Raw genomic sequence first — 25,455 nt, forward strand, 5'->3', positions numbered from 1 at the left:
CAGGGAGCAGGCCCTGGGAAGCTACAGGAAGGTCCTGGAACAGATAGCTGCAGCCACCATGGAGTCAGGCTCCCTCTGCTTTAGTCCAGCAGGGTCCAGCTGGTGCCCCTGGGAAGGCAGGCACCTGACCCCTCTGTATAAGGCGAGCAGTCCTAGGCCTCCCAGCCTGACTTATCTACCCAGGTGATGGGCAACCTGGCCCTTTTGCCTCTGCAGAAGTCATGGAAGGAAGGAGAAAGGCTGGGCGCGGTGGCTCACGCCTGTAATCCCAACATTTGACTTATCTAACCAGGTGATGGGCAGCCTGGCCCTTTTGTCTCTGCAGAAGTCATGGAAGGAAGGAGAAAGGCCGGGCGTGGTGGCTCACGCCTGTAATCCCAGCATTTTGGGAGGCCAAGGCGGGCAGATCACAAGGTCAGGAGATCGAGACCATCCTGGCTAACACGGTGAAACCCCTTCTCTACTAAAAATACGAAAATTAGCCGGGCCTGGTGGTGGGTGCCTGTAGTCCCAGCTTACTCGGGAGGCTGAGGCAGGAGAATGGCGTGAACCCGGGAGGCAGAGCTTGCAGTGCGCCAAGATCGCGCCACTGCACTCCAGCCTGGGTGACAGAGTGAGACTCCGTCTCAAAAAAAAAAAAGGAAGGAGAAAGACCATTGTCTCCTTGTTACAGATCTAGAGACCAAGGCCCAGACAGGCTTCGGACATGAGCCAGATCACAGAGGGACCCTAACAGCTACCATTTACTGTGAGCCCAGCACACACACATCTTTCTCTAATCCGTACCATCACCCTGCCACAAGGGAGAACCATTACGCCATTTTATGGATAAAGAAAATATGGCTCAAAGAAATTAGGTAAATGGCTCCATATTTAGAGTCAAAACCCAGAAACTTCCAAACTTTCTGACTCTAACACCCCATGATGTTGTCACTAAACTATGCTGCCTTTCTAGAAGTTGAAGGCAGGCCAGGTGCAGTGGCTCATGCCTGTCATCCCAGCACTTTGGAAGGCCGAGGCGGGCAGATCACGAAGTCAAGAGATAGAGACCATCCTGGCCAACATGATGAAACTCCTTCTCTATGAAAAATAGAAAAATTAGCTGGGTGTGGCAGCACATGTGTGTAGTCCCAGCTACTCGGGAGGCTGAGGCAGGAGAATCTCTTGAACCTGGGAGGCGGAGGTTGCAGTGAGCCGAGATCGCGCCACTGCATTCCAGCCTGGGCGACACAGCGAGACTCCATCTCAAAAATAAAAAAAATTTTAAAAAAAGTTGAAGGCTACTCCAGAGTGTGCAAAGCTGAGTTATTCATAATGCAGTGAACTGAGGAGGGGGAGGGAAGATAGACACAGTGATGGCCAAAGCTGGCACCCGACCCTGGAGGAACCGGCAAGGAGCTTGGAATGAGCCCCAACTCCTTTCCAGGCTGCACAGGCCCTCCACACCTGGCCCAGGCCACTCCTCCAGCTGTGCTCACAAACATGTACTTAGGGCACATACTCATACTTTCACACCTCCGGGGTCTGGCTCACATGGTGTCTCTGCCTAGAAGGCTAGAAGGCACTTCCTACATTCTTTCTTTCTTTTTTTTTTTTTTTTTTTTTTTTTGAGACGGAGTCTTGCTCTGTTGCCCAGGCTGAAGTGCAGTGGCACGATCACTGCTCCGCCTCCCGGGTTCACACCGTTCACCTGCCTCAGCCTCCCGAGTAGCTGGGACTACAGGCCCCCGGCACCACGCCCGGCTAATTTTTTTGTATTTTTTTTAGTACAGACGGGGTTTCACCGTGTTAGCCAGGATGGTCTTGATCTCCTGACCTCGTGACCCACCTGCCTCGGCCTCCCAAAGTGCTGGGATTACAGGGGTGAGCCACCAGGCCCGGCTTTTTTTTTTTTAAACATGCACTTTCTGCTTTTGTAATTCCTACATTCTTGACCAGCGAACTCCTATACCTCACTCAAAACCCAGCCTAGATGTCCTTTATAAATCCCTTCCAAACAATCTTAGAAGAGTTCATTATTTCTCCAGGGCATCCTAGAGACCTTGGACATCACTGGTGTCCAGTACTTAACCAACCTGCCATTATTTGTTTACCTCTGTACCCGCCAGACTCTGGCTAGATTTGAGCCCTTAATATGCTCTCAAGAAGAGGGACAATAACAGGCATCTTTTAAATGGCCCTTACTATATGTCGGGCACTGTTTTACATCCTTTCTCTATACTTTACATCTTTACATTTCACCATCACAATAGCCCCATGAGCCTGCGGCAGGTACAACTGTTATCATCTCTATGGTTAGGCTAGATTACTTACCCAAGATCACACAGACAGTCTGGCTCCAGAAGCTGCCTGTCTGTCTGTGCTGGTACTATATTATTCTCCATGTCCTCCCCAGTCCCTAGTGCAGTGGCTGGCACACAGTAGGTGCTCTGTAAAGGTCTGCTTTAGAAATAGGTAAGGAGGAAGGAGGGTTGCCACACCCTGGCCACCTCCTGCCCTAAATCCCACCTGGAATCCCTTAAGTCTCATCTTAGCTTCCATCACTCCTGACATTCACCACGTCTTTCTTCCCAAATCTCCAGATGCTTTTCCCATCTCCCATCCATTTCATGTTTGGGTGTCCCAGTGGGAGAGATCTTGCTGTCTTTCCAGCAGGGAAACTGAGACACACAGAGACCTCAGGGCTGGTGGATTTGCTCAGAGGCAGATTTCCTGCCTCTCAGGCTAATGCACCTCACCCCCACATGGTATAGTCTCACCTCTGTCTCAAGCAAGAACAACAAACCCTGAGAGGCAAGGGGGTGAATCTGGAAGACAGCACCCCCTGGCTGACCTGGTCACTGATCTCTGGGCAGGGCCTGAGAGGAGGGAGGAAGGGGCTGGCTCCCTGAGGCCAGGGAGGAGGAGACAAGAGGCCCTTTGTGTCTACAGAGCTCCTGAGACACCTGTTCTCGCCTCCTGCCTGCCTGTGGCCTCCCTCCCGGCCGAGCCTGTGTGCGGCCTTGTTTATCCTGCAGCCCTGGCAGCTAGGCCCAGCCTGCTCCCAGCATGGGGCTCCAGCAGCCCCTGCCAGCACCTGCCTGGTCCTGGCAGCCCTGGAGGCTGCTGGCCAAGCACAATCACCCTGCTGTTGACACAGTTGTTGATTTTCAGGAGGGTAGGGAGGGACAGGAGGAGAGAGGCAGCAAAGGCATTTAATGCCAGCCTGGCTAATTTGCAGTTGGCCCTAGCAGTCCTGCACCCCCCACAGCTGCCTGGGAGAGGCTTGGGGTTTCAATCCCCCGGCAGCTTGGGCCACACACCACAGAGTGCCCAAGTCCTGCTTGAACCCACAGCACTACACCACAGGCAGCCCCCATCCCCAGGGCCTCACAGGCAGGGCCCCCACGTATGGTAGTGCACACCAAAACCCATGCTGCCCCGTGCTGGCACACACGACTTGTAGCTGAATAAGGCCCCTGAGCTCTGGGAGCCCCTGGCCACCTTGTCTTCAAATGCCCAGCACTCACTGTTCCCGCAAAGTCATAGTGTGCCTGGGTCCTTGGTGAGGAATAGGACCATCTGACATGCCCTTAGAGGCCCAGGTGGGGCCCCTGGGAGATGTGGAGGGGACCTACCCTTATGAATGACCTCCTCTTCCCTCTGACCTGTTCTCCTCCCCACCCTCCAGATCTTTATGTTATGTCTTTCAGGCAACTTTTCGTGGGTGCTCCCGAAGCATCCTGCCCTGTCCCTCCCTCCCCTCAGTTTGTCAGTACTGGTATCAGTTACTTACTTCACTTTCTCCAAGCTGTGTAAGGGCTATGCTGGCTTCATGGTCTTTCAGCCCCAGCCCAGGGTGGCCCGGCATAGCCACAAGGCAGGTGCTCCCTACATACCTGCCTCAGGGACGGAGGACCGGAGAAGGCCCCTGCAGGCCCCAACATCCACTCCATCTCCACCTCAAGTTCTTGCTTTTCAATCACCTCTTGGATTAGTAAGGCCCCGCGGCTGCTTAAAAGGCCAATGTGCTTCTGGAGTTACCTGTTAATCTGTCCACACACCTAGATTGGTAAAGCTGACTATCCAAGCTATCTCCTTAGAGATCAAGGAGCACGGATCCCGAAGGGCAAGGAATGGATGGGTTTAGATGATGGGAGATAGAGAGAGGAAGGCAGGGATATAAAGAAGACCCTGTGGGTTGAGGAAAAGCAGAAGGGCCTGGGGCAGGGGTTGCTGTCAGGTGAGGCAGAAACTTCCCCTCTTCCCCACGTGCCTCCTTTCAGTCTTACCTGCCCCATCTGAGAGCTCCTAAACCCCATCAGTCCTGACTCAGGAATCAGGAGGTTCCTTACACCTGTGGCCAATTGGCCCAAGAGGACTCAGGCTCAATAAAGGGTGTCAACAGTCCAACAGACCCTCTCTAAACTGCCAAACACACCAACACTCACACACAACCCCCTTCCCCACTACACACACAATTCCGGTTCTCCAAACTTCAAGTTAATCAGTGCCCAGAAAAGGGTAACACAGATAGCCAAAATCAGCCCCAAATGGAGGGTGCCACCATGGTGAGAAGTACGGATCTAAGGTCAGGTGAACCCAGTAGAAGAGAAGGGGAATTTACATTATGAAAACCAAAGGTCCCTGATGCTTTCAGCCAGTTCCAACAGGCTATCATGTACAGTTGTACAGACTGTGCATTGCACAACTCTAAGAGAGGCCCATTCACCTAGACTTGTACACCAATTTCAAGGATTCTCTGGCCGAGAGCAGTCAAGTCCATCCCTTGTCTACTCAGATATCAAACAGAAAGCCCTCTTGCTACCCACCTCTACCCAAGTCAAGATTTGACACAGGTCCCCTTTCTCTATTCTCTGACCCTGTTTCCTGTTCTGGTCCCTAGGAGTTTACTGGATAGGGAGGAGAGGCCTCCTCTCCCTGCCCCACAAGCCCCAGTTAGGGAGCCCACCATTGGGTCTTTCTCTACCACTCCTCTCTCTTCCTCAGCCCCTTGCCCTGGCCAGACACTCCCATATTAAGTGCTCCCGGGCGAGGGGGATGGCTGGGGTTCCATGACTGCCCTGGAAACAAAGTTGACAGCAAAAGGAGGGAAGGGGGTGATAGCCCACTACTGCTCCTCCCCAGGTATACTGGGATTGAAACCCCAACCTGCTTGGGGCACCAGAAGCTGGCTGTTTTGACTCTTCCTTTTTCTTCCATTCTACTCTCCCTTCCTTCTTGACATCCGTCTAATGTCCTCACTGTCTCCCTGGAGTTCTCGGAGGCCCTGCCTGGTTCCCATGGGTTGGAGGAGCCTGGCCAGGGTCTCCAGAGCACAGGCCCCTGCCTGCCTGCACACATATGTGCACACACACACACACACCACACCTGGCCCTCCACACACACATCACACTCACAGATACACACATCACGCTCAGCCCTTCACAAACACACACACACCTGGCCCCCCCAAAACATACACCCACACACACATCACACTCACACTCACACACACATCACACTCAGCTTCCCTCCCCCACCCCCACACACACCCCACCACCAGCCAAGAAAAGAGGGGCCGGGCAAGCCTGAGAAACAGCAGGGGCTGAAGGGGCCACTCCCTCTGCTTTCGACAGCGCCCTATTCAAGCCCCACTGCCCTCACCCTACCTGCCTCTGAGCGATGGCTGTACCTGCACACAGGCTTCCTTCCACCCCTCCCCACTACCATTTATTCCCCCTTCTTTCTCCACCCTACCCCACCCTCATGGAACAGGCCAGAACCAAAACCTCACAAGGATGGTTGAGTGACTTCAGACTCCTTCAATAGGGCTGGAGGGTGGGGAGAGGTTGTTCGCATGAGGGTGGGGGACCTCATACCCCACACAGGCTGAGGGCTAAGACAGAAAACCCTCCTCACCCTCCACTCTGAGGAGTGCCAGGTCCTGCCTTGTGTGGCCAGGCAAGAGTTAATGCTTTTAAGTCAGTGTGAGGGCAGCTCACGCCAAGGCTCCCCGCCCTGTCTAGCCTTTCCTAGGCGCCAGGGCCAAAGCAGGAGGCCCCATGAGTCCTGGGCAACCCCCCCACCCCCACCCCCAGAGCCCGCCAGGGTGTCCGTGGGGCCCACTCAGTTGTCATCGTGAAAGGGCATCAGCCCAGTCTGACACATTTGCACAACCACTCCTCCTGCCAGATCCCCTCTTAGCGCTGGTCAAACCGTGACTCCTCTTGGTCTTCCGTGCAAACAAACACTGATGACATTTCTGTTTCACTATCTGGAAATATTAGATTTATTTTAAATCCTTTTCATCCTGATGACAAAAGTGATACACATTGTTGTATTACTCTTAGAGACTACAGAAATAAGAAAATGAATATGAGCCACGATCTTTAAAAAAAAAAGAAAGAAGTCATGGCTGGGAGTGGTGGCTCACGCCTGTAATCCCAGCACTTTGGGAGGCCAAAGCAGGCGGATCACCTGAGGTCGGGAGTTCGAGACCAGCCTGACCAACATGGAGAAATCCCGTCTCTACTAAAAATACAAAAAATTAGCCAGGCATGGTCGCGCATGCCTGTAATCCCAGCTACTCAGAAGGCTGAGGCAGGAGAATTGCTTGAACCTGGGAGGCAGATGTTGCGGTGAGCTGAGATGGCACCATTGCATACTCCAGCCTGGCCAACAAGAGTGAAACTCCGTCTCAAAAAAAAAAAAAAAAAAGTCAACAAAGGATATTGACCACCTCCAGCTACAGAAGCTGGAGTTGGAGCTGCTCTGCCTGCTGCACCTTCTCTAACTCAGCACCTGCCCCGCATGGTGGACTTATAAGAAAACCTTCAAATGGCTAGTCCTGGACCCCCACAGCACCTGCCTGACTCTGCACCAACTCAGCACAGCACCTGAGCCTGCATCAGGGCACCACCAGCCATACCTGGGAGCAGGCCCTGCCCCCAGGTTCCTCACCCACTTTGTTGGGGGATGGGAGGGGCGGGACCAAGGCCCTCTGGGAACTAGTTCTCACCCCATCTTGTTCCACAGGCTGCACATTCCATTCTCAGTCAAGCAGGGGGCGGGGACTGGGGGAGGTAAGGCAGAGGGGAGGAGAACAGTCGGGCCTCCTCTGGGGCAGATCCCCCAGGGAGCTCCAGGCTTGGCAGGCAGGGATTACGACCAAAACCACCAGAGCGGGAGGGGAGCCAGGAGGGCTCCTGCCCAGTCTGTGGCCCCTTCCCCTCTCTCCTCTCAAGCCAAAACACTGACACCCTAGCTTGGACATGTCCCCAGAAGACACAGGGGGACAATGTTGGGGGTAACACTAATACCCCTCCCCCCAACCCTGCCCCAATCCCTTGGGCAGTTTATGGGGCTTCATGCCAAGGCTATTTAAATGCTAAGGCCACCGCTGGGGGGAGAGTGGAGGGAACTGAATTCCAAATCTGATGACTTCCCAGTGTCAGACTTCCTGTGACCAAAAGGGCCTGGGTATCCAAAGCTATTTGGGAAGAAAGGTGGCAGCTGGAGATACTGTCCCCACTTCTTCCTTCTTTTCCTCTACTATGCCACACACATTCCTCTCCCCCAAAAAACACCCCTGGCTGAAGCCCTCAACATGTGGGTACAGATCTCGGGACGTCTCCTAGCTGTGCACACCCTGTGCACACTCAGGACTCTGAGATACCAGGCCACACACACAGCACATCCTGCAGCTTTGGTTTGCCCATGGATGACCTTAGGAGGAGGCAGGGGAAACCTCAGCCATTTCCTCCTCACCTCACAGCCTCTAGGAGGTCTGACCACTGCTGCTGTTCCATCTGAGACCATCGAGGTCCTCCCTGACAGCACCACAATGTGCTCTTGCCAGGAGTGAGCAGGGAGGCAGGCCTCAGGGCATTCCTAAAGCAAGAAGGACCCCCTGCCACCCACTAAGGCAGGAGAGCCACCTGGAGTAGCAGGTGGTAGCTACAAGGTTCTATGCTGTGAGGCCAGGCTCGGTGGTTCTCACCTGTAATCCCAGCACTTTGGGAGGCTGAGGTGGGCGGATCACCTGAGGTCGGGGGTTCAAGACCAGCCATGGCCAACATGGTGAAACCCCAACTCTCCTAAAAATACAAAAATTAGCCGGGCATGGTGGCGCATGCCTGTAATCCCAGCTACTCAGGAGGCTGAGGCAGGAGAATTGTTTGAATCCAGAAGGCGGAGGTTGCAGTGAGCCAAGATTGCACCACTGCACTCAGGCCTGGGTGACAGAGCAAGACTCTGTCTCAAAAAAAAAAGGTTCTATGCTGTGGACCACACCACAGGCTGGACAGAAATCTTTTTTTTGTTTGTTTGTTTTTTTGAGACGGAGTCTTGCTCCGTCACCCAGGCTGGAGTGCAGTGGCTCGATCTTGGCCCTGGGTTCATGCCATTCTCCTGCCTCAACCTCCCCAGCAGCTGGGACTACAGGCACACGCCTCCACGCCCGGCTAATTTTTTGTATTTCTAGTAGAGACAGGGTTTCACCGTGTTAGCCAGGATGGTCTCGATCTCCTGACCTCGTGATCCGCCCGCCTTGGCCTCCCAAACTGCTGGGATTACAGGCATGAGCCACCGTGCCCGGCCCAGAAATCTTTTCCTAGGGGAGCTGCAAAGGCTTCATCACCATGGGGCTTTAAGCTGGGTCCATGGCATACAGCAAGTGCTCTTAGGAGGGAACTACCATATCTCTGCTCCTCAGAGAAAGTATTTGCATTTTTTAAAAAGCAGTCACTCTTTATCAGAGAAGCTGACAGAGGTCGGAGGAACCCTGCTGAGCTGGCCTATAGCAATCTCTGAATCAAGTCCTCCCAAGAACTAAGGAAGGGCCAGTCAAAAGGGGGGTAGTCACCGAGGCAAAGACCACCATCTAGAGCATGCCTTCCTGCTTCGGGGCAGGGAGCTGACAGGAGAGGGAAAGCAATCCTCCATGGGTCTAGTTCCCCATCTGGTAAAAGGCACTGTGATGGCCTCCCTGGCTGACACATCCGGGTTCCAGAAAGGGGACTAGCAAAGGGTGAGGACCGCAACGAGTTCAGGCAGGAGCGAGCCCTCTTAAGCAAACACTGGGCACAAAAATAACTCCCATTCAAAGCACGGTTTACTGTGTGCCTGGCCGGCCCTCCCAGCACAGAGCCCTTTTCAAACACTCAACTTCACCCCTGAATGTGGCTGGGGGAGGGGGCTCAGGAGCACAGCTGCATTTGAATTCCACTTTTTCCGGTGGTGTCAGCTTCCTGGAGACTTACCCAGGGGAGCTGCCCAATAAGGACCGATCTCAAAGCACCCCCAGAGAGGAGAAAACCTTTGTAGAATCCAGTGTCAGCCTCTCAAGGGCAAGGACACCTAGATCCCTTGGTGGAATAGGCCTAGCTCAACCAACACTTGTCTGGCAACAGCAAACCCCAGAGCCCTTACCATTCATTCATGGAGCACTGCTGCCGCAGACATCATCAGCCATTAGCCTCCCAACAGTTCTAAGAGGAAGGTATTGGCCGGGGGCGGTAGCTCACGCCTGTAATCCCAGCACTTTGGGAGGCCGAGGCGGGCGGATCACCTGAGGTCAGGAGTTCAAGACCAGCCTGGTCAACATGGCAAAACCTCGTCTATACTAAAAACACAAAAATTAGCCAGGGGTGGCGGCAGGCACCTGTAATCCCAGCGACTCAGGAGGCTGAGGCAGGAGAATCGCTTGAACCTGGGAGGCAGAGGTTGCAGTGAGCTGAGATCACGCACTGCATGACGAGTGAGACTGTTGCCAAAAAAAAAAAAAAAATTAGCCAGACGTGGTGGCGGGTGCCTATAATCCCAGCTACTCAAGAGGCTGAGGCAGAAGAATCACTTGAACCCGGGAGGCGGAGGTTGCAGTGAGCCAAGATCGCGCCATTGCATTCCAGCCCAGGCAACAAAATCTAAACTCCATCTTGGGGGGGAAAACAAAGGAAGGTATTATCACTGTTACCGTCCCATTTCACAGGAGGCAAAACAGAGGCTCGGAGATGTTATGGGACAAAGATTTCTCCTGGCCCTAAACCCTTCTCACTGTGGATGTGTTTTCCTAAGTCTGCCAATTACCACAATAGCAAAATGCCCACTATGGGAATCTCCCACCAGAAGGAATGATGGGGATAAGGGTGCAGGTGGAACGTGGGGTATTTTCCAGAGCCAAGGCAGCACTGAATATCATCCATGACTGACCCTGGCACTCTTGATCACAAAATCTGAGTTGGAGAAGGAAAGCCCTCCCCAAGCAAGTCTAATCCAAGTCATCAAGTCAGCCTCCTAACTTGCCCGATTCCGTCCTTGCTCCCCCTGATGCTCTTCACTACTTAGCAGCCAAAGTGATCTCTCTTTTGTACATTTTTTTCACTTATGAAAGTAATTTGGCCGGGTGCTGTGGCTGACACCTAGAATCCCAGCACTTTGAGAGGCCGAGGAGGGCGGGATCATTTGAGGTCAGGAGTTCGAGACCAGCCAAACCAACACGGTGAAACGCCGTCTCTACTAAAAATACAAAAAAATTAGCCAGGTGTGGTGGCACACACCTGTAGTCCCAGTTACTTGGGAGGCTGAGGCAGGAGAATTGCTTGAACTCAGGAGGTGGAGGTTGCAGTGAGCCAAGATCACACCACTGCACTCCAGTCTGGGCGACAGAGTAAGAGTCTATCTCAAAACAAACAAACAAACAAGAAAACAAACACACAAAAGTAATTCACAACCATTGTAGAAAAGTGAAAAAACAAATGGAAGATAAAGAAAGAAATTAAAACCATCCATACGTCCAGTATCCAGAGCTAACCTCTGTAAATATTCTGATGCATCCTCCCAGATTCTGTCCTTGCGTGTGTGCATGATAGCCATGTGTATACTTACAATTCTCTGTACAAGATTAAGATTGTACTCTGTAGTTTTATATCCTGATTTTTTCACTTCTTATGTAATTTTCCAGGTTATAAACTGTTCTTTGTTAACCACGTTTTTGGGAGGTTTTGGGGGATGGTTTGTATACCCACCTGGTACTAAATTCAGAAAGGACAAAAGGGTCTACAGCAAAAATAATCTTTTCTCCATCCCATCCCTCAGCCACCATTTCCCTCCCTTGGGGCAACTATGATTACCGTTTCTTGTGTCCCAAATAATCTTTTAAAATCATAGAGCAGATCATGTCACTCCCCTACTTAAAACTCTCTGATGGATGCATCGCCTGCAATAAAATCCAGGCTTCTAACCAGTCTTACCAGGCTTTGGCTATCCTCTGATTTCTCCAGTCTCTCCTCTCCAGCCACATAGCTGTTGCCCCTGTTCTGGCCTCAGGGGCTTTCATTTGCTATTCCCTCTACCTGCAATCCCCTCTCTCCAGGTCTTTATGCAGCTGGCTCCTCAGCCTTCAAGGCCTGGGCTGAGCTATCCTCTCCCCCAGGGTGGCCTTCACTGGCCTCCCAATCTAGGGCCACCACTGCCTGACCTACATATGTTTTCTATCACATCACCCTGTGGTATTTCTTTCCCATTGCATGTCATAATCTGATAGTCTTGGTTACTTAAAAGTATTTACTGTCTGTCTCCCCACAATAGAAAGAAGCCTCTTTGAAGGCAGGTACGCTGCCTGTCTTGTTCTCCCCTGTTATCCCACTGCGTAGCACAGGCCCTGGCACATAGCAGGTGGTCAACAATTTCTGTTGAAGGAATGAATGGGGTGACTGCAGTGCCAGTTGTCATAATGACTAAAAACTGCCAATTGCAGGATCTCCAACACGAAGAAGCAATCTTCTGGCCAACCTCCCCCATGCCTGGGGTGGAGGTTGGAGGGTCTGAGAAAGGAGGACAGGAGCCTGTTGTCCAAGGCAGTGTGGCTGGGCAGCAGCACCCTGTTCTTCCTCCTGGTTGCCCAGCTCGCCCCTTAACTGTGCTATGCATTTGCAGAGTCCTGAATCAGACAAGGAACTTGTGACAAACCCAAATTCCTAGAAAATCCTCCAACTGCAAGTGGAAAGTTGGAGGTGACACTTTTGCCCCTCACCCCAAATCCCACATCCAGTCTACCCAAACAGCTGTGCTATTCCAGGTTCCCAAGTAAGCCCAGCAGCAGGAGACACAGACACTACCCAGGGAGCAGGGCTCCTCCTGGGACAGTCCCAGCCCATTCCACCTGACTCTTCCCCTGGGCCCCAGACACCTGACAGGCTCTTCGCTCTGGAAATTCACCCAGCCCCAGAGACACAAATGCACATCCAATCCTGATCCAGCAGCCCAGGCTGAGGACGCTCAAGGGACACCCTTTTGGAGACAATTCCTTCCTGGGACCTGATTTCCATGGAGAGAACACTGCAGTTGAGCCAAGATTGATTTTTAAGAATGAGGAAAGGAGGGAATGAAATGCTTTCACAAAAGTTGTGAAGGGAGGGAGAAAGGAAGGAAACAAGAAAAAGAAAAAAGACTCGAGAAGATGGCACTAGACAAGGAGTAAGAAGGATACGTTTGATCTGAGGGGCTGGAATCAGGCAAGGGTGGGAGAGAGTACAAGACCTCCTCCTCTCCAGAAGTGGGCAATATTATAATTGATTAGTTGAGCACAATTACCAAGTGCTCTTCTGGGCTCTGTACAAGGTCAGTTAAGTAATAATGGCAATAATAGCTAATATTTACCTAGCACTTATTATGTGCCATGCACTGTTCTCAGTTTCACTTTATTAAGTCTTTTAATCCTCAAGACAACCCCATGAAGTGTTCATATTAACCCTATTTTATGGCTGAGGAAACTGAGGCACAGAGGTTAAGTTAAATTGCCCAGAGTCACACCGCCAGTGGCATCCGGGATCTAACTCCAGCTCCAGGACTCTTAACCACTAGGCTATATTTGGCCCTCAATGATCCAGAGGTAGGTGGGTCCCTACCCTCCTGGAGATCATGCCTTCCAAACCAGTATCCCCCAAACGATCACGACATGCCAGTTTCAAAGATAGGTGCATAACTCTGCCCATTTCGCATGCGGGAAAGTCCAAACCCACGCTGCTCATCGATGGGGAACTGGAATCCAAATGTGCTGAATCCCAGCATCTTGCGAAGCGCTTTCTAATGAAGCACAGTGGAAACAGGGGTCAGCCTCAGGCCCTGACTCGCGACTGCGCCGAGGCGCGGATTACGGAGTCGGGGAGCCGGGGAGCCAGGGAGCGGGGGAGAGGGGGAGCGGGAGCTACCGGGCTGGCGCCGCGTCGGACGAGTCCGAAAGCACAACCGCGGTAGGCAGGGAGACCGCCCCAAGCCCAGGGCAGAGAGCAGAGGGCAGAGAGCGGCCTGGCTCGACGGAGAGCGCCGCCCGGCTGGAACCGAGCTTGCCTCCCTGGACTCCAAAACGAGCAGAGTTATGCACCCATCTTTGAAACCGGCATGTCGTGATCCTTTGGGGGATACTGGTTTGGAAGGCATGAACTCCGGGAGGTAGGGACTCACCTACTTGGACTGCCGAGAGCCAAGTACAGCCTAGTGGTCAAGAGCCGGCAGCATCGTCTCTGACCGTCTTTGGCCAGACCCCTTCACCAGCGCCAGCGCCAGCGCCGAGGCGTCCTGCCCGGAAATTCCCAGAGAGTCAAAGCAAACTTCCCAGGAAAACTCTTCGGCTTCCTCCAAGCCTCTGTCACCGAGGCGGCTGCCAAGAGCTCCAGCGGAGTCTTTGCAGCTGCCGCGGGCCCTCCAGGGCGGGAGCCGCCGCTCCAGCGCTCGGGGTCCTCCCGGAAAGGTCCAGGGCTGAAGTTCAAAATTCACTTCCCGCCCAGGCCCGGCTCACCGCCCCGCCCGGTACTGTCCGGCAACCCCCACGTCTCTTGTCCTCTCCAGCTCCAGTTAAGTCTTGGAGCGCCTCCAGCCTGAAGACCCATGCGGGCAGCTGAGCGAATCCCGCGGGCGATCCCTGCGCGCCTGGGGACGGGAAGCAGCCAGAGCCGGCGCACACACACAACCTTGTGTGTGCGTGTGTGTTTACGTACGGAACGCGCGGGGTGGGAAAACAATGGCGAGCCGCTGGGAACTGAGCGACTACCCGCTCCGCATCTCCCTACCCCTAGGCGCGATCAGCGTTTGCAGCCGAATCGGGATGAAAAGGCTCACCTACGATATCCCAGGGCGGGAGGTGGGGGTAGCAAGAAGCAGCCTGCGGTGGGGGTGGGGGTGGGACAGGAGCAGCCGGAGCAGAAAACAAACAGGATGCGGCGCCGGTCTGGTCCGCTGGGGAACGACCCTGAAACCGTGGCAAGGGGCGCGCGTCTGTCCCCCAGCACCCCACGCAACCATGGTGGAGGAGCTCTGCGCCTCGTCGCAGGCACCTGAGCCCCACGCAGGACGCGCGCAGGTCGCTTCGGCTTCCCGCTGAGAAATCCTTAAACTAGGCGCATAGTCGGGCTGATGAGAAAGACCTAGTCCTCTGCGGTCGGCGAGGAGCGGGTTGGGGGTGCACCCTAAGCTCGACCTGCGTGGTGAACGCGCGCGCGCGCGCGCGCACACACACACACACACACACAAACACACACACACAGCCACGCACTGCCTTAGAGGTTGCCATCCCTCTCCACAAGGACCCAAGTCGGCCAGGGAGGAGCCGCCACTGCCCAGCGTTGTTGGGGGTAGGTGAGGGTCCGTCCCTCCTCGAAAAACTTTGCACAGGGTGGAAACTCGCAGGGAAGAGAGCCGGTGGGTGCCCAGAAACGTAGGGGCGCAAGTGTCAAACTTCAGAGGGCTGGGGAAATGGGCGCGACGGCGCGATCATGGCGGGGAGGGGTGCACTTACTACTCAGCCAGGCGCCGGGCTCGGGGCTCGGGGCTCGCGGCTCCGCGCTCCTGCTCCTCCTCCGTGCGGTCCTCGCGGCTGGCAGCCTAGGCTTCCCGCTTACATGCCCCCGCGACGCGGCGGGCGGGCCGGGTTGGGGAGGCTGGGCTGGGAGGGGGCACGCCCCCCGCCGTCGGCCGGGGAGTCGCTGCGGACCCACGGCCACCCTGGGTCCGCGCCCCACGGGGGGCCGCCGTCCCGGGCGGCGAGCTCGGTTCCGGCCGGGCGGCGCCCTCTCCGCCGAGCCAGGCCGCTCTCTGCCCTCTGCCCTCTGCCCTGGGCTTGCGGCCGTCTCCCTGCCTTCCGCGGTCCTGCTCTGCGACTCGTCGGACGCGCAGCCGGCCCGCCCTCCCTGCTCTTCGGCTCTCCCGCTCTCCGGCTCCAAGCTCAGCGCCTCGGCTCGATTCCGAGTCAGGGCCTACGAGGCTGACCGCTGAGCTCTGGACTCAGACCTGGGCTCGCCGGTTCTGGGCCCGGGTTCCAGGACCCGTGCTCACACAGTTCAGTTCCAAGCCGGGACTGGAGAAGGGCGCTCGCGGCTCGCTGCTGCGAGGCGACTGGACAGCCTAGAGGAGAAAGAGGGAGGGAGACCGAGAGCGCGCAGGGGGAGGAGGGAGGGAGGGAGGGTGGGGACTTGCAGAAGAAGGGAGGGACAGAGAGTTTCCTCCTCCTCCCTGCAGCCGGGTCCATCCAGGCATCAACAGCTGGAAACCTCTGTTGGAAAGGGGAAAGCTAAGGTTTACGGGCGGCGGGGAAGGGTGGGGGTGGAGTGAGGGGGTGTAGAGAAGAGAAGAAAGGATTCTGCCCGCTCCCACTGCCCAGGTATGAGGGTCGCTACAGAGAATCTTCACTCCTTAAAGCAAGACCTAAGAAGTTATTGGTCCAGCTCCAAGCCTCCCAACCCCTCCAAACAGATAGCCTGGACTCGGGTTTTTTAAAAACCCCATTTCTCCGGACTTCCCTTAAGAACCTGATCTCTGCCGGGCGCGGTGGCTCACGCCTGTAATCCCAGCACTTTGGGAGGCCGACGGGGGCGGATCACGAGGTCAGGAGACGGAGACAATCCTGGCTAACACGGTGAAACCCCGTCTCTACTAAAAATACAAAAAATTAGCCGGGCGTGGTGGCGCGCCTGTAACCCCCTACTCGGGAGGCTGAGGCAGGAGAATCGCTTGAACCCGGGAGTGGGAGGTTGCAGTGGGCCGAGATCGCGCCATTGCACTCACTCCTGCCTGGGCGACAGGGCGAGACTCCGTCTCAAAAAAAACAAAACCTGATCTCACCTGTAGCTAGATGGATTCCTGATATCTCCAACCACTCCCTAATCCTGTCATTTGCAGCCTCTCAAATAAATCTTATTTTCTCCTGTCCCATTATATGGGAGGGTGGGGGAGAATGGAGAGTTGGTTTCCTTTCATTCAACGTATTTATCAAATGTCTACATATGACCAGGCGCGGTGGCTCACGCCTGTAATCCCAGCACTTTGGGAGGCCAAGGCAGCAGATCACCTGAGGTTGGGAGTTCGAGACCAGTCTGGCCAACATGGTGAAAACCCCTCTCTACTAAAAATACAAAAATTAGCCGGGTGTGGTGGTGCATGCCTGTAATTCCAACTACTCAAGAGGCTGAGGCAGAAGAATTGCTTGAACCCAAGAGGCAGAGGTTGCAGTGAGTGGAGATCGCACCACTGCACTCCAGCCTGGGTGACAGAGTAAGACTCTGTCTCAAAAAAAAAAAAAAAAAAAAAAAAGTCTACATATGCCTGGCTTACCTGGGTGCTGGGGACACGAAGACAAATGAGACAGTGTCCTGCCCTTTCTGGATTCTGATTTTGTAAAGGAATGGGTGAATATACCATTGCAGTGAAGTGGAGAGGGCTAAGATAGGGCAGGCAAATGGGCACAGGGCCACCAAAGACACTGGGATATGGGGACTGGAACTTCTTGGGGGAGGTGGCATCTGAAATGGGTCTTGGAAGGACCTGTGGGTGTAGGGCAGATTAAAAGAGTGACAATCATGGACCTACTAATAAGTCTATGCCCACAGTGTGGGTGGCCAGCACGTGTTCAAAGGTGATGGTCAGCAAGGCTCTGAAGACCTTCTAAGGGCTCATCCTTGCCCACTGCTTTGCCTGGCTAACTCCTTTTATTCATCTTTTAGGTCTCAGCCTAGACATTAACTTTCCCTGAAGCCTTTCTTGATGGCCATATCTGGGCCAAGTGCCCCATCTGTGGGCTCTGGAAAAACCCCATTTGTAAATAATATGGTAACCATTCATTTGTCTGTCTCCCCCCTGGACTGTAAGCTCCACAAGGGCAGGGATGTATCTCTCCAGTGTGCCTAGCCAGAGATTGGGAAAGAGCAGGCCCTTCATAAATACTTATTGATCAATACTTGTTGATGGAAGGAAATGGGGAGCCACTGAAGGATTCTAAGCAAGGCCTCAGATGGCATCAATCTAGCTGGAGGTAGGAAGGAGGTCAGTGACCAGACAATGGCAGTGGCCAGGGTAAAAATGATGCAGGCCTGAGCTAAGCTGGGAGTAGGGGGAATGGAAAGGAGAAAACAGGTGGGTGTAAGAGAGTGGGAGAAGCCAACATTAAGGGCCTGATGTTTGGATAACTATGGATGAAGCCATCCTAGAAACCATGAAAGGGTTACCCAAATTGCCAGGCGTGGTGGCTCTCACCTGTAATCCCAGCACTTTGGGAGTCTGAGGCAGGAGGATCACCTGAGGTCGGGAGTTTGGGACCATCCTGACCAACATGGAGAAACCCCATCTCTACTAAAAATACAAAATTAGCCAGGCGTGGTGGCTCATGCCTGTAATCCCAGCTAATCGGGAGGCTGAGGCAGGAGAATTGCTTGAACCCCAGGAGGTGGAGGTTGTGGTGAGCTGAGATCATGCCACTGCACTCCAGCCTGGGCAACAAGAGGGAAACTCTGTCTAAAAAAAAAAAAAAAAGGGTACCCAAGTGCCACCAAGCCTTTCCTCCTCCCAGACAACATGCCTGTGTTTTCCATATATCTGGTTGTTTTTCTCTGGCCCCTGATCATCTTCAGGGGGGCAACTTGATTGTGGGTACCTCCCTGCAGCTGTCCTTAGCAACAGCAGATTAAGAGAGGAAGAGCAAAGATCAGCCCTTCCACTCACTGCCACCAAATTAAGATATAAAGTGTCTCCCTACTGGGTCTTAGGCACAATACTGTTTTCCTATATGATATCTATTTGTACCTTATCCCAGTTCTGTGAGGTTGGTGTCATTATCCCCATTTTATCTTATTTTTTAATTTAATTTAATTCCATCCCTTTGCAAGTCCCTGAGTACCTGGAATCCCATTTTAGAGATAAGAAAAATGAAGCTCCAATTAGTGGAGACAGGAAGCTATCTGACTGAAGATTCTAGATTTTCTCTACTATTGCACCATTTCCCAGGAACAACTATCAAATTTACATGATGTAACCCAGTCAGCCACTCCTTGAAACACTCACTTCATGAGTCCACACTTTCTTGAGTCCTCCCACCTCACTGGCTGCTCTTTCCCAGCCACCCTTGTTTATGTTCCCTCCTCCATCCTGGTCTCCAGGTGGGCATTCCCTGTGGGCTCTCTCCTACACCCCATTTTCCTCCTACCACATCTCCCTAGGTAAAATTTTGTCCTTTTCCATAGCTTTAAGTACCACCTATGTGGTGATGATTCTTCCAGTTATTTAATATCCAAGACTATTATCCAACCACACACTTGATGTTTCTACCCCAGGGCCTCACAGACATTGTAACCGTAATGGGTCCATTGCCTGAGGGCCTGCAAGTCAATACACCAACACCGAGGGTTGCAACAGAAAAAGAATTTTTAATGCAAGGCCGAACAAGGAGAGGAGAGAAAACCTCAAATCTGCTTCTCCAAAGAGTTGGGGGCTAGGGATCTTAAGGGGTTTGGAGTGGGCCGAGGTGTGGGGATCACTGTGGATGAGTCGAAGAGTACGTAGAGTCACGGGACAGGGAGATGAAGAAACTGCATTCTCATGCTGATTACGCTCCTCTGTGAGGGTCTTCAAACTGGTGGCATCAGCCATTCTGCTGGAACTCAAGAGCTAAAAACATCTTAAGCAAATCTTAAACAAAAGCCTTATGATTCCAACGTCAGTGATCCTATCTATAGGAACAATGGGGATGCAAATCGATTCTTCAACAAAAGCCTTATGATTCTAACCTCAGAAATCCTATCTATAGGAAAAATGGGGATGCAAATGGTCAGTATCTGGTTCTATGGAACTTTTAGCAACAAGGAAGTGCGCCAAAGTGCAATCTAATTAATGCTTTTTCTTTCTTTCTTTCTTTTTTGAGACACGGTCTTGCTGTCACCCAGGCTGGAGTGCAGTGGTGAAGTCACGGCTCACTGCAGCCTCAACCTCCTGGGCTCAAGTGATCCTTCCACCTCAGCCTCCCAAGTAGCTGGGACTACATACACAGGCATGAGCCACCCTGCCTGGCTAATTGTTTTTCATTTTGTGTAGAGACAAGATCTTGCTATGTTGCCCAGGCTAATCTCAAACTCCTGGGCTCAAGTGATCCTCTCGCCTCGGCCTCCCAAAGTGCTGGGATTACAGGTGTGAGCCACCGCACTTGCCTATTAAGGTTAAATTATAACAGTATTTCCGCCCAGAACCTAGCATGTAATACTTGCTAACCCTGTGAGGATGGCTTCCACATCCTAACCCTAACATTGAACCTTTAACCATCATCCCCAACCCAGTACCATCTTCTTTCCCATCCAGTAAATGGTACTACCACCTACCTAATGGCTCAAGTCAAAAACCTAGCCATCATCTGTGATTGTTTCTTGCTCATCTAATCAATTTAGTGAGTCACTGGCCTATCTCCAAAAATATATCCCAATCCGTCCATTCCTGTCTTTACCACCCCACCCTAATCCAGGCCACAATTACCTACCACTCAGCCAGACTACAACGGCCTCACCTGCGGTGACATCATTTCACTGAGGCTGCCTACATCTGCATGACTTTAATATTTGTTCCAGAAATTTCTTCCCCAGGAAGATAAGACTGTAAACCAGTAAATAACTTCATTATTTCCTTCAGGAACTTCCTGAAAATCAATTTATCTGAACAATAGACTGCTCAAACAGCCCCCTTCTCGGGACAATAGTTTGCTTAACTGGGCAAACCAGTAGCTTATCAAACAATTGTTTATTCTTCAAGACCCTCCCTTCACCATGTCCTCCAATCCTAAACTGTTATAAATTTTGCCCAATCCCAATCAGATCCCCATATTGAAAGATCTGCCTTGAACTAGACTTCAAACCCTATAAAAATCTTTACACCTGTTAAGTTCTTCCCCAAACCCTCCTCTTCCTAGAGTGGGCACCTTTTCATCCTCTTGTCTCAACAAAAATGTCTCTTCTCTCATCTTCCCCTTTCCTCCCATATAAAATCATCCTCTACCCCATCCCACCTTTATTCTGTTTCTCAGCCCTGTTTGCCTCCTTCATAGCACTTACCACAATTGCACTTGTTTTATCTGTTTTCTGTTTTCTTGTATTTTTTTTCTTTTTTTGGAGACAGAGTCTCGCTCTGTCACTCTGGCTGGAATGCAGTGGTGCGATCTCTATTTACCACAACCTCCGCCTCCTGGGCTCAAGCAATTCTCCTGCCTTAGCCTCCCAAGTAGCTGGAATTACAGGCGCACACCACTACCACCTGGCTAATTTTTTGTACTTTTAGTAAAGATGGAGTTTCACCATGTTGGCTGGGCTGGTCTTAAACTCCTGGCCTCAAATGATTCACCCACCTCAGCCTCTCAAAGTGCTGGGATTACAGGTGTGAGCCACCGTGCCTGGCCTCTTGTATTTTTCCTGCTTCCCTTTAGACTGTAGGCTCTGTGAGGGGAGACCTTGTCTGCTCTAGTCTCCATTTAATTTCCAGAATACCTGCTGAAGGAAGGACTCTGCTTGGCTTCAGGGAGTGGGGGCTCCGAGGGCTCCTATCTGATTTGTGTGTGGCCATAGCCTGAAACACAGGTGGGGGTTGCGGTGCCCAGGTGTGCTAGGTTTCTGATTTTCCCTTTAACCTAGGAGGTTAGAGACAAGGTGTAAAATGCAAATGCCCTTGGGAGAGATAATAAAAGAATTAAATTCACAAAATGGTGTGAATTACTTTCCTCAAGCACCAGAGTGAAAGCTCTGAGAGAAAAAGCAAAAGCCCACGGGTTGAGAACAGGAAGAAGCATCCTGGAATCTTGGTCTCACTGCTCTGCTTCAAAAGGGTCCTGCCTGTCCCCTCACCCACCCCCACCTAACCCAGGGCCATTTTCCCTGCAAAGCTTAGAAAGAGGGTGCTTGTAGGTCAGGTCAGATCAGGGTAGGCCCAGCCTCATGAGGTTTGTCTGGTACCAACTCTTCATCCTTCTGTCTGAGCAAGGGCTTTTCCAGATGGCTATAGCTAGAGATGTGAGTCAGAGGTGCCCCACTCAGGGGGTCTTGCACCATGGCACAGCCCGTGGGGCTTCTGCTCAGAGGCAAGCACTGCCTTCAGGCTGACCTGAGGTGGGCTTCTACTCAGTTCTACTTGGGCTTTTCTAGGGAGTCACACTCAGGTATGGAGCCAATCAAGAAAGGAACAGATTAAGTCACAGCTGTTTCATTTGCCTATCAGAATCTGACAGTACAAGATCTGGAAGGAGCCGGGTGCGGTGGCTCACGCCTGTAATCCCAGCACTTTGGGAGGCTGAGGCGGGCGGATCATGAGATCAGGAGATCGAGACCATCCTGGCTAATACGATGAAACCCCGTCTCTACCAAAAATACAAAAAATTAGCCAGGCGTGGTGGCGGGTGCCTGTAGTCCCAGCTATTCCAGAGGCTGAGGCAGGAGAATGGCGTGAACCTGGGAGGTGGAGGTTGCAGTGAGCCGAGATCGCACCACTGCACTCCAGCCTGGGCGACAGAGCGAGACTCCATGTCAAAAAAAAAAAAAAAGATCTGGAAGGAATTGGCCATCCAGAACCATCTCCTCCAGCTCCCTCTTTGTGCAATAGAGAAGACTGAGGCACAAGAAGGAGGGATAGCTCACTCAAGCCTGCATGTTACACACAGGACTCGCTTAAGCTATCAGCGGCTCTATGAAGACCGGGACAGTTCCTTTCACAGATGAGGAAAAAGATACTCAGAAAGGGGAGGGAAATTTCCCAAGACCACACAGTGAAGGGGCACCATCGGACATCTGAACCCAGGCTTTCTGGCCCGCAGATCCATGCTTTGTCCAGCATACCATGCTGCCTTGCTGCTTGTGGGGTTTTCTGGTCCTTGGAATCTGAAACATATAATAAACAGCAGCTGAGTATTATTCCGTACCCTAGATTCTAGCCTAGACCCTAGAAGTTGAAGCAGCTCTCTGCTTTCCATATGGCAGTCAGCCTCCTATTTCCTGAGTGGCGGACTTTCTCCCAGGGACAGAGGACCCAACCCATACCACCACTCCTTAACACGCAGGCACAGAAACACGCAGGGACCCCACTCAGTGTGTGGGTTCAGCTAATGTTGGCGACTTGAGTCCTTTTTACACACACGCACACTTCCAGAGCTTTTCCACTCCATCCTTCACGTGTTCAGCTGCCACAGGGAATGAGCTTGGGAAGAGGGCTGGAGTAGTCATTCTCACCTCCAGGGCTAGTGCACACTCTCTGTGAATGTAATTATCTGGAGTCCTAAGTGTAGGGCCAACAATCAGGCCGCATGTTTTCCTGATCTACTTGGAATGGGGGCAGTGCGAAGACAGGGCCACTTCCCCCCAAGAGGACGCCCACACGCATGCGAATACACACAATGGTGGTTTTTTTCATTTTCTTCTGTCTCTTCCCACAGAGAGGGGCCACTGGGCCACACCAGCAAAGGCAGGTGAGGGAGGGAGGAAAAGAGATGCAGAAGGTGCTTCCCTCCCAGAAGCCTGGGCCATTTAGAAAATCCTTAGGCTGCCTCCTCAGTCCTCTTCTCCTCCCCACCTACCACCTGGCTTACAGTGCCCCACACCCACCCCCAAACTTTTTTTTAAACCCTGTTTCCTGCCTTGAGGAGACCTAGATCCCCATCCTGGGAGGGACTGGCAACAATTAACAAAGGCACCATGGAGTAAAGACAATTAACAATCCAGAAAAGAGGGGAAAGAGAGGCTTTGTTCTGGTCTCCATGACAACAGCCGGGGGTTGGGGGGGGAGATGAGGGAGGAGGAGGAAGAGAAGGGGCATCCAGAGAGGCTGATACTTTCACTTTCCTTTCATCCCTCCCCTCTCCGCCCCTTTGGGTTTCTGCCAGGGATCCCAAAGGGAACAGGGCTGGGACAGGCCAAGTCTGAAGGCTGGAGATTAGAGGTGGGCAACTCCAAGATTCATGCCTTAGCTGAGGGCTCACTGGGGAGTTAAGACTAGACAGGAAGCCCTGGGGACTGAATCAAAGGCATTTGAGTGCTTCCTCCTCTTTTTCCAAAGGGCTTACCTTGTGCTAAGAACTGTACCCAAAGATCAAGTCTCTGCCCTGGATGGACACCTCACGGTCAAAAAGCTTGGTGGCTTCTGCATCCCTTCTCATCAGGACGTGGTGGAAAGTGAAGAAGTGAAGGCAGGACTGTCTGCATAGCTTGCAGGGTCCAGTACAAAATGAAATGTTCCAACATTAGTCCAGGCGCGGTGGCTCACACCTGTAATCTCAGCACTTTGGGAGGCTGAGACGGGTGGATCACTTGAGGCCAGGAGTTCAAGACCAGCTGGCCAAAATGGTGAAACCCCATCTCTACTAAAAATACAAAAATTAGCCTGGCATGGTGGCATACACCTGTAGTCCCGGCAACTTGGGAGGCTGAGGCAGGAGAATTGCTTGAACCCAAGAGGTGGAGATCGTGCCACTGCACTCCAGCCTGGGTGACAGAGACCCATGAGACCCTGAAAGAAACAGAGAAAGAGAAAGAAAGAAAGAGAGAGAGAGGAAGGAAGGAAGGAGAGAGAAAGAAAGAAAGAGAGAGAGAGAGGAAGGAAAGGAGAGAGAAGAAAGAAAGAAAGAAAGAGAAAGAGAAAGAAAGAAAGAGAGAGAGAGAGGAAGGAAGGAAGGAGAGAGAAAGAAAGAAAGAGAGAGAGAGGAAGGAAAGGAGAGAGAAGAAAGAAAGAAAGAGAAAGAAAGGAAGAAAGAGAAAAAGAGAAAGAAAGAAAAAGAAAGAAAGAAAGAAAAGAGAAAGAAAAAAGAAAAGAAAGGAGGGGAGAGGGAGGGAGGGATGGAAGGAAAGAAGGAAAGAAGGAAGAAAAAAGAAAGAAATGTTCCAAAATTGTTAAGAATTTCAAGACGGCAAAAGCAGAGCATCAAGTGTAGGGCCCTCTGAGCACAGTGCACAGGTTGCACATCCATAAAGCCAGCCCTGTCAGGAGGAGCTTGGGGCTGGGCTCTGTCTGCCTGCTCAATGTATGCGTGCGTGTGTGTGTGTGTGTGTGTGTGTATGTGTGAGAGAGAGAGAGAGAGACAGAGAAAGAGAGAGACAGACCTCTCCACTGCACACATTTCTGAGCATGTGCTATGGTCTAGATGATGGTGTCCCCTCAAATTCATATGTTGAAACTTAATCCCCACTGGGATCCTATTAAGATGTGGGGCCTTGGAGGGGTCATGAAGGCAGACTCTTCATGAATGAGATTAGTGTCTTTATGAAAGAGGCTTGAGGAGCCTGTTTGCCCCTTCAGTCATGTGGAGGACACAGATGGTGCCATCTATGAAGACTGGGCCATCCTAAGACCCTGAGTCTGCCAGCATCTTGATCTTGGACTTTCTGGCTTCTAGAATTTTGAGCAATAAATGTCTGTTGTTTATAAATTACCTAGTCTAAGGTATTTTGTTAACAGCCTGAATGGATTAAGACATTCACCTGTGAGCAAGAGAGAAACCAAGTACAGAAAACCCATTCCCAAGAGTGGGGTGTTCTGGTAACCAGTGATGACCAGCTATCCCAGGCTTCCCTGTTTGGAAAAGGCAGAAGACAGTGAGATGTACAAAGCTCCAAAATCCTGCTGAAGAACATGATGTCTATCCTAGGGGATTTAGAAAACACCTTTGATCTCACAAGGTGTTGCTCCCGGGAGCAGAAGTTTCTTGGCACGAGCAGCCAAGCACATCAGGCCTGGCCTCATGGGTGGGCCTCTTCATTAGCCATAGGAGAACGGACCTCCAGAACATTTCTTGCTCTCAGCAACCCTAACATCATAAGAGAAAATGGGTTAGGGACTGTAGAGACCTGTCCTTCTAGGGCTCAGCCTCACTGACTTGTGGGTCCAAGTGAAATAAAAAATATTACTCAGAAAAAAAGTCAGTTGTGTCGGAGGCCCCAAATTAGGCAAGAAAGAGGTCAAAGATTCTGCTTGCTGCCTTCACCTCTCTGCCCAAAGGGATCCTCCCAGGGACTTCTTGCAGGGTTGCTGTTATGGGCTGAATTCTGTCCTCCTCCACTCCCCGAATTCACATGTTCTAACTCCCAGCACCTTAGAATGTGACCATATTTGGAGACAGGATCTTTACAGAGGTAATTAAATTAAAATCATGGTGGTGGGCGCCTGTAGTCCCATCTACTTGGGAGGCTGAGGCAGGAGAAT

The 25,455-nt window shown here is 52.2% G+C and overlaps 1 protein-coding gene and 1 long non-coding RNA gene across 5 annotated transcripts in view; both read right to left on the minus strand.

Moving 5' to 3' along the window:
* Positions 1 to 15,404, minus strand: part of SOX13 (SRY-box transcription factor 13) — a 55,720-nt gene extending 40,316 nt beyond the window's left edge. For 3 of the 4 annotated variants that reach the window (XM_055368902.2, XM_019029132.3, XM_019029130.3), the window contains exon 1: positions 14,774 to 15,403. The gene's annotated coding sequence lies outside the window, so the exon portion shown is untranslated. Of the gene's footprint in view, positions 1 to 14,773 lie in introns of all 4 variants that reach the window. The other variant, XM_063709333.1, reaches the window with a different exon arrangement.
* A 3,275-nt stretch (positions 15,405 to 18,679) lies between these two features.
* LOC109027286 (uncharacterized) lies at positions 18,680 to 23,053 on the minus strand. The gene is made up of 3 exons (XR_008673706.2): positions 22,494 to 23,053; positions 22,104 to 22,145; positions 18,680 to 20,765 (listed from the first exon to the last, which is right to left on the minus strand). It is a non-coding gene; the product is annotated as an uncharacterized lncRNA (long non-coding RNA).
* Positions 23,054 to 25,455: the final 2,402 nt, after the last annotated feature.

Source organism: Gorilla gorilla, chromosome 1 (assembly GCF_029281585.2).
Source record: "Gorilla gorilla gorilla isolate KB3781 chromosome 1, NHGRI_mGorGor1-v2.1_pri, whole genome shotgun sequence".
NCBI lineage: Eukaryota > Metazoa > Chordata > Mammalia > Primates > Hominidae > Gorilla > Gorilla gorilla.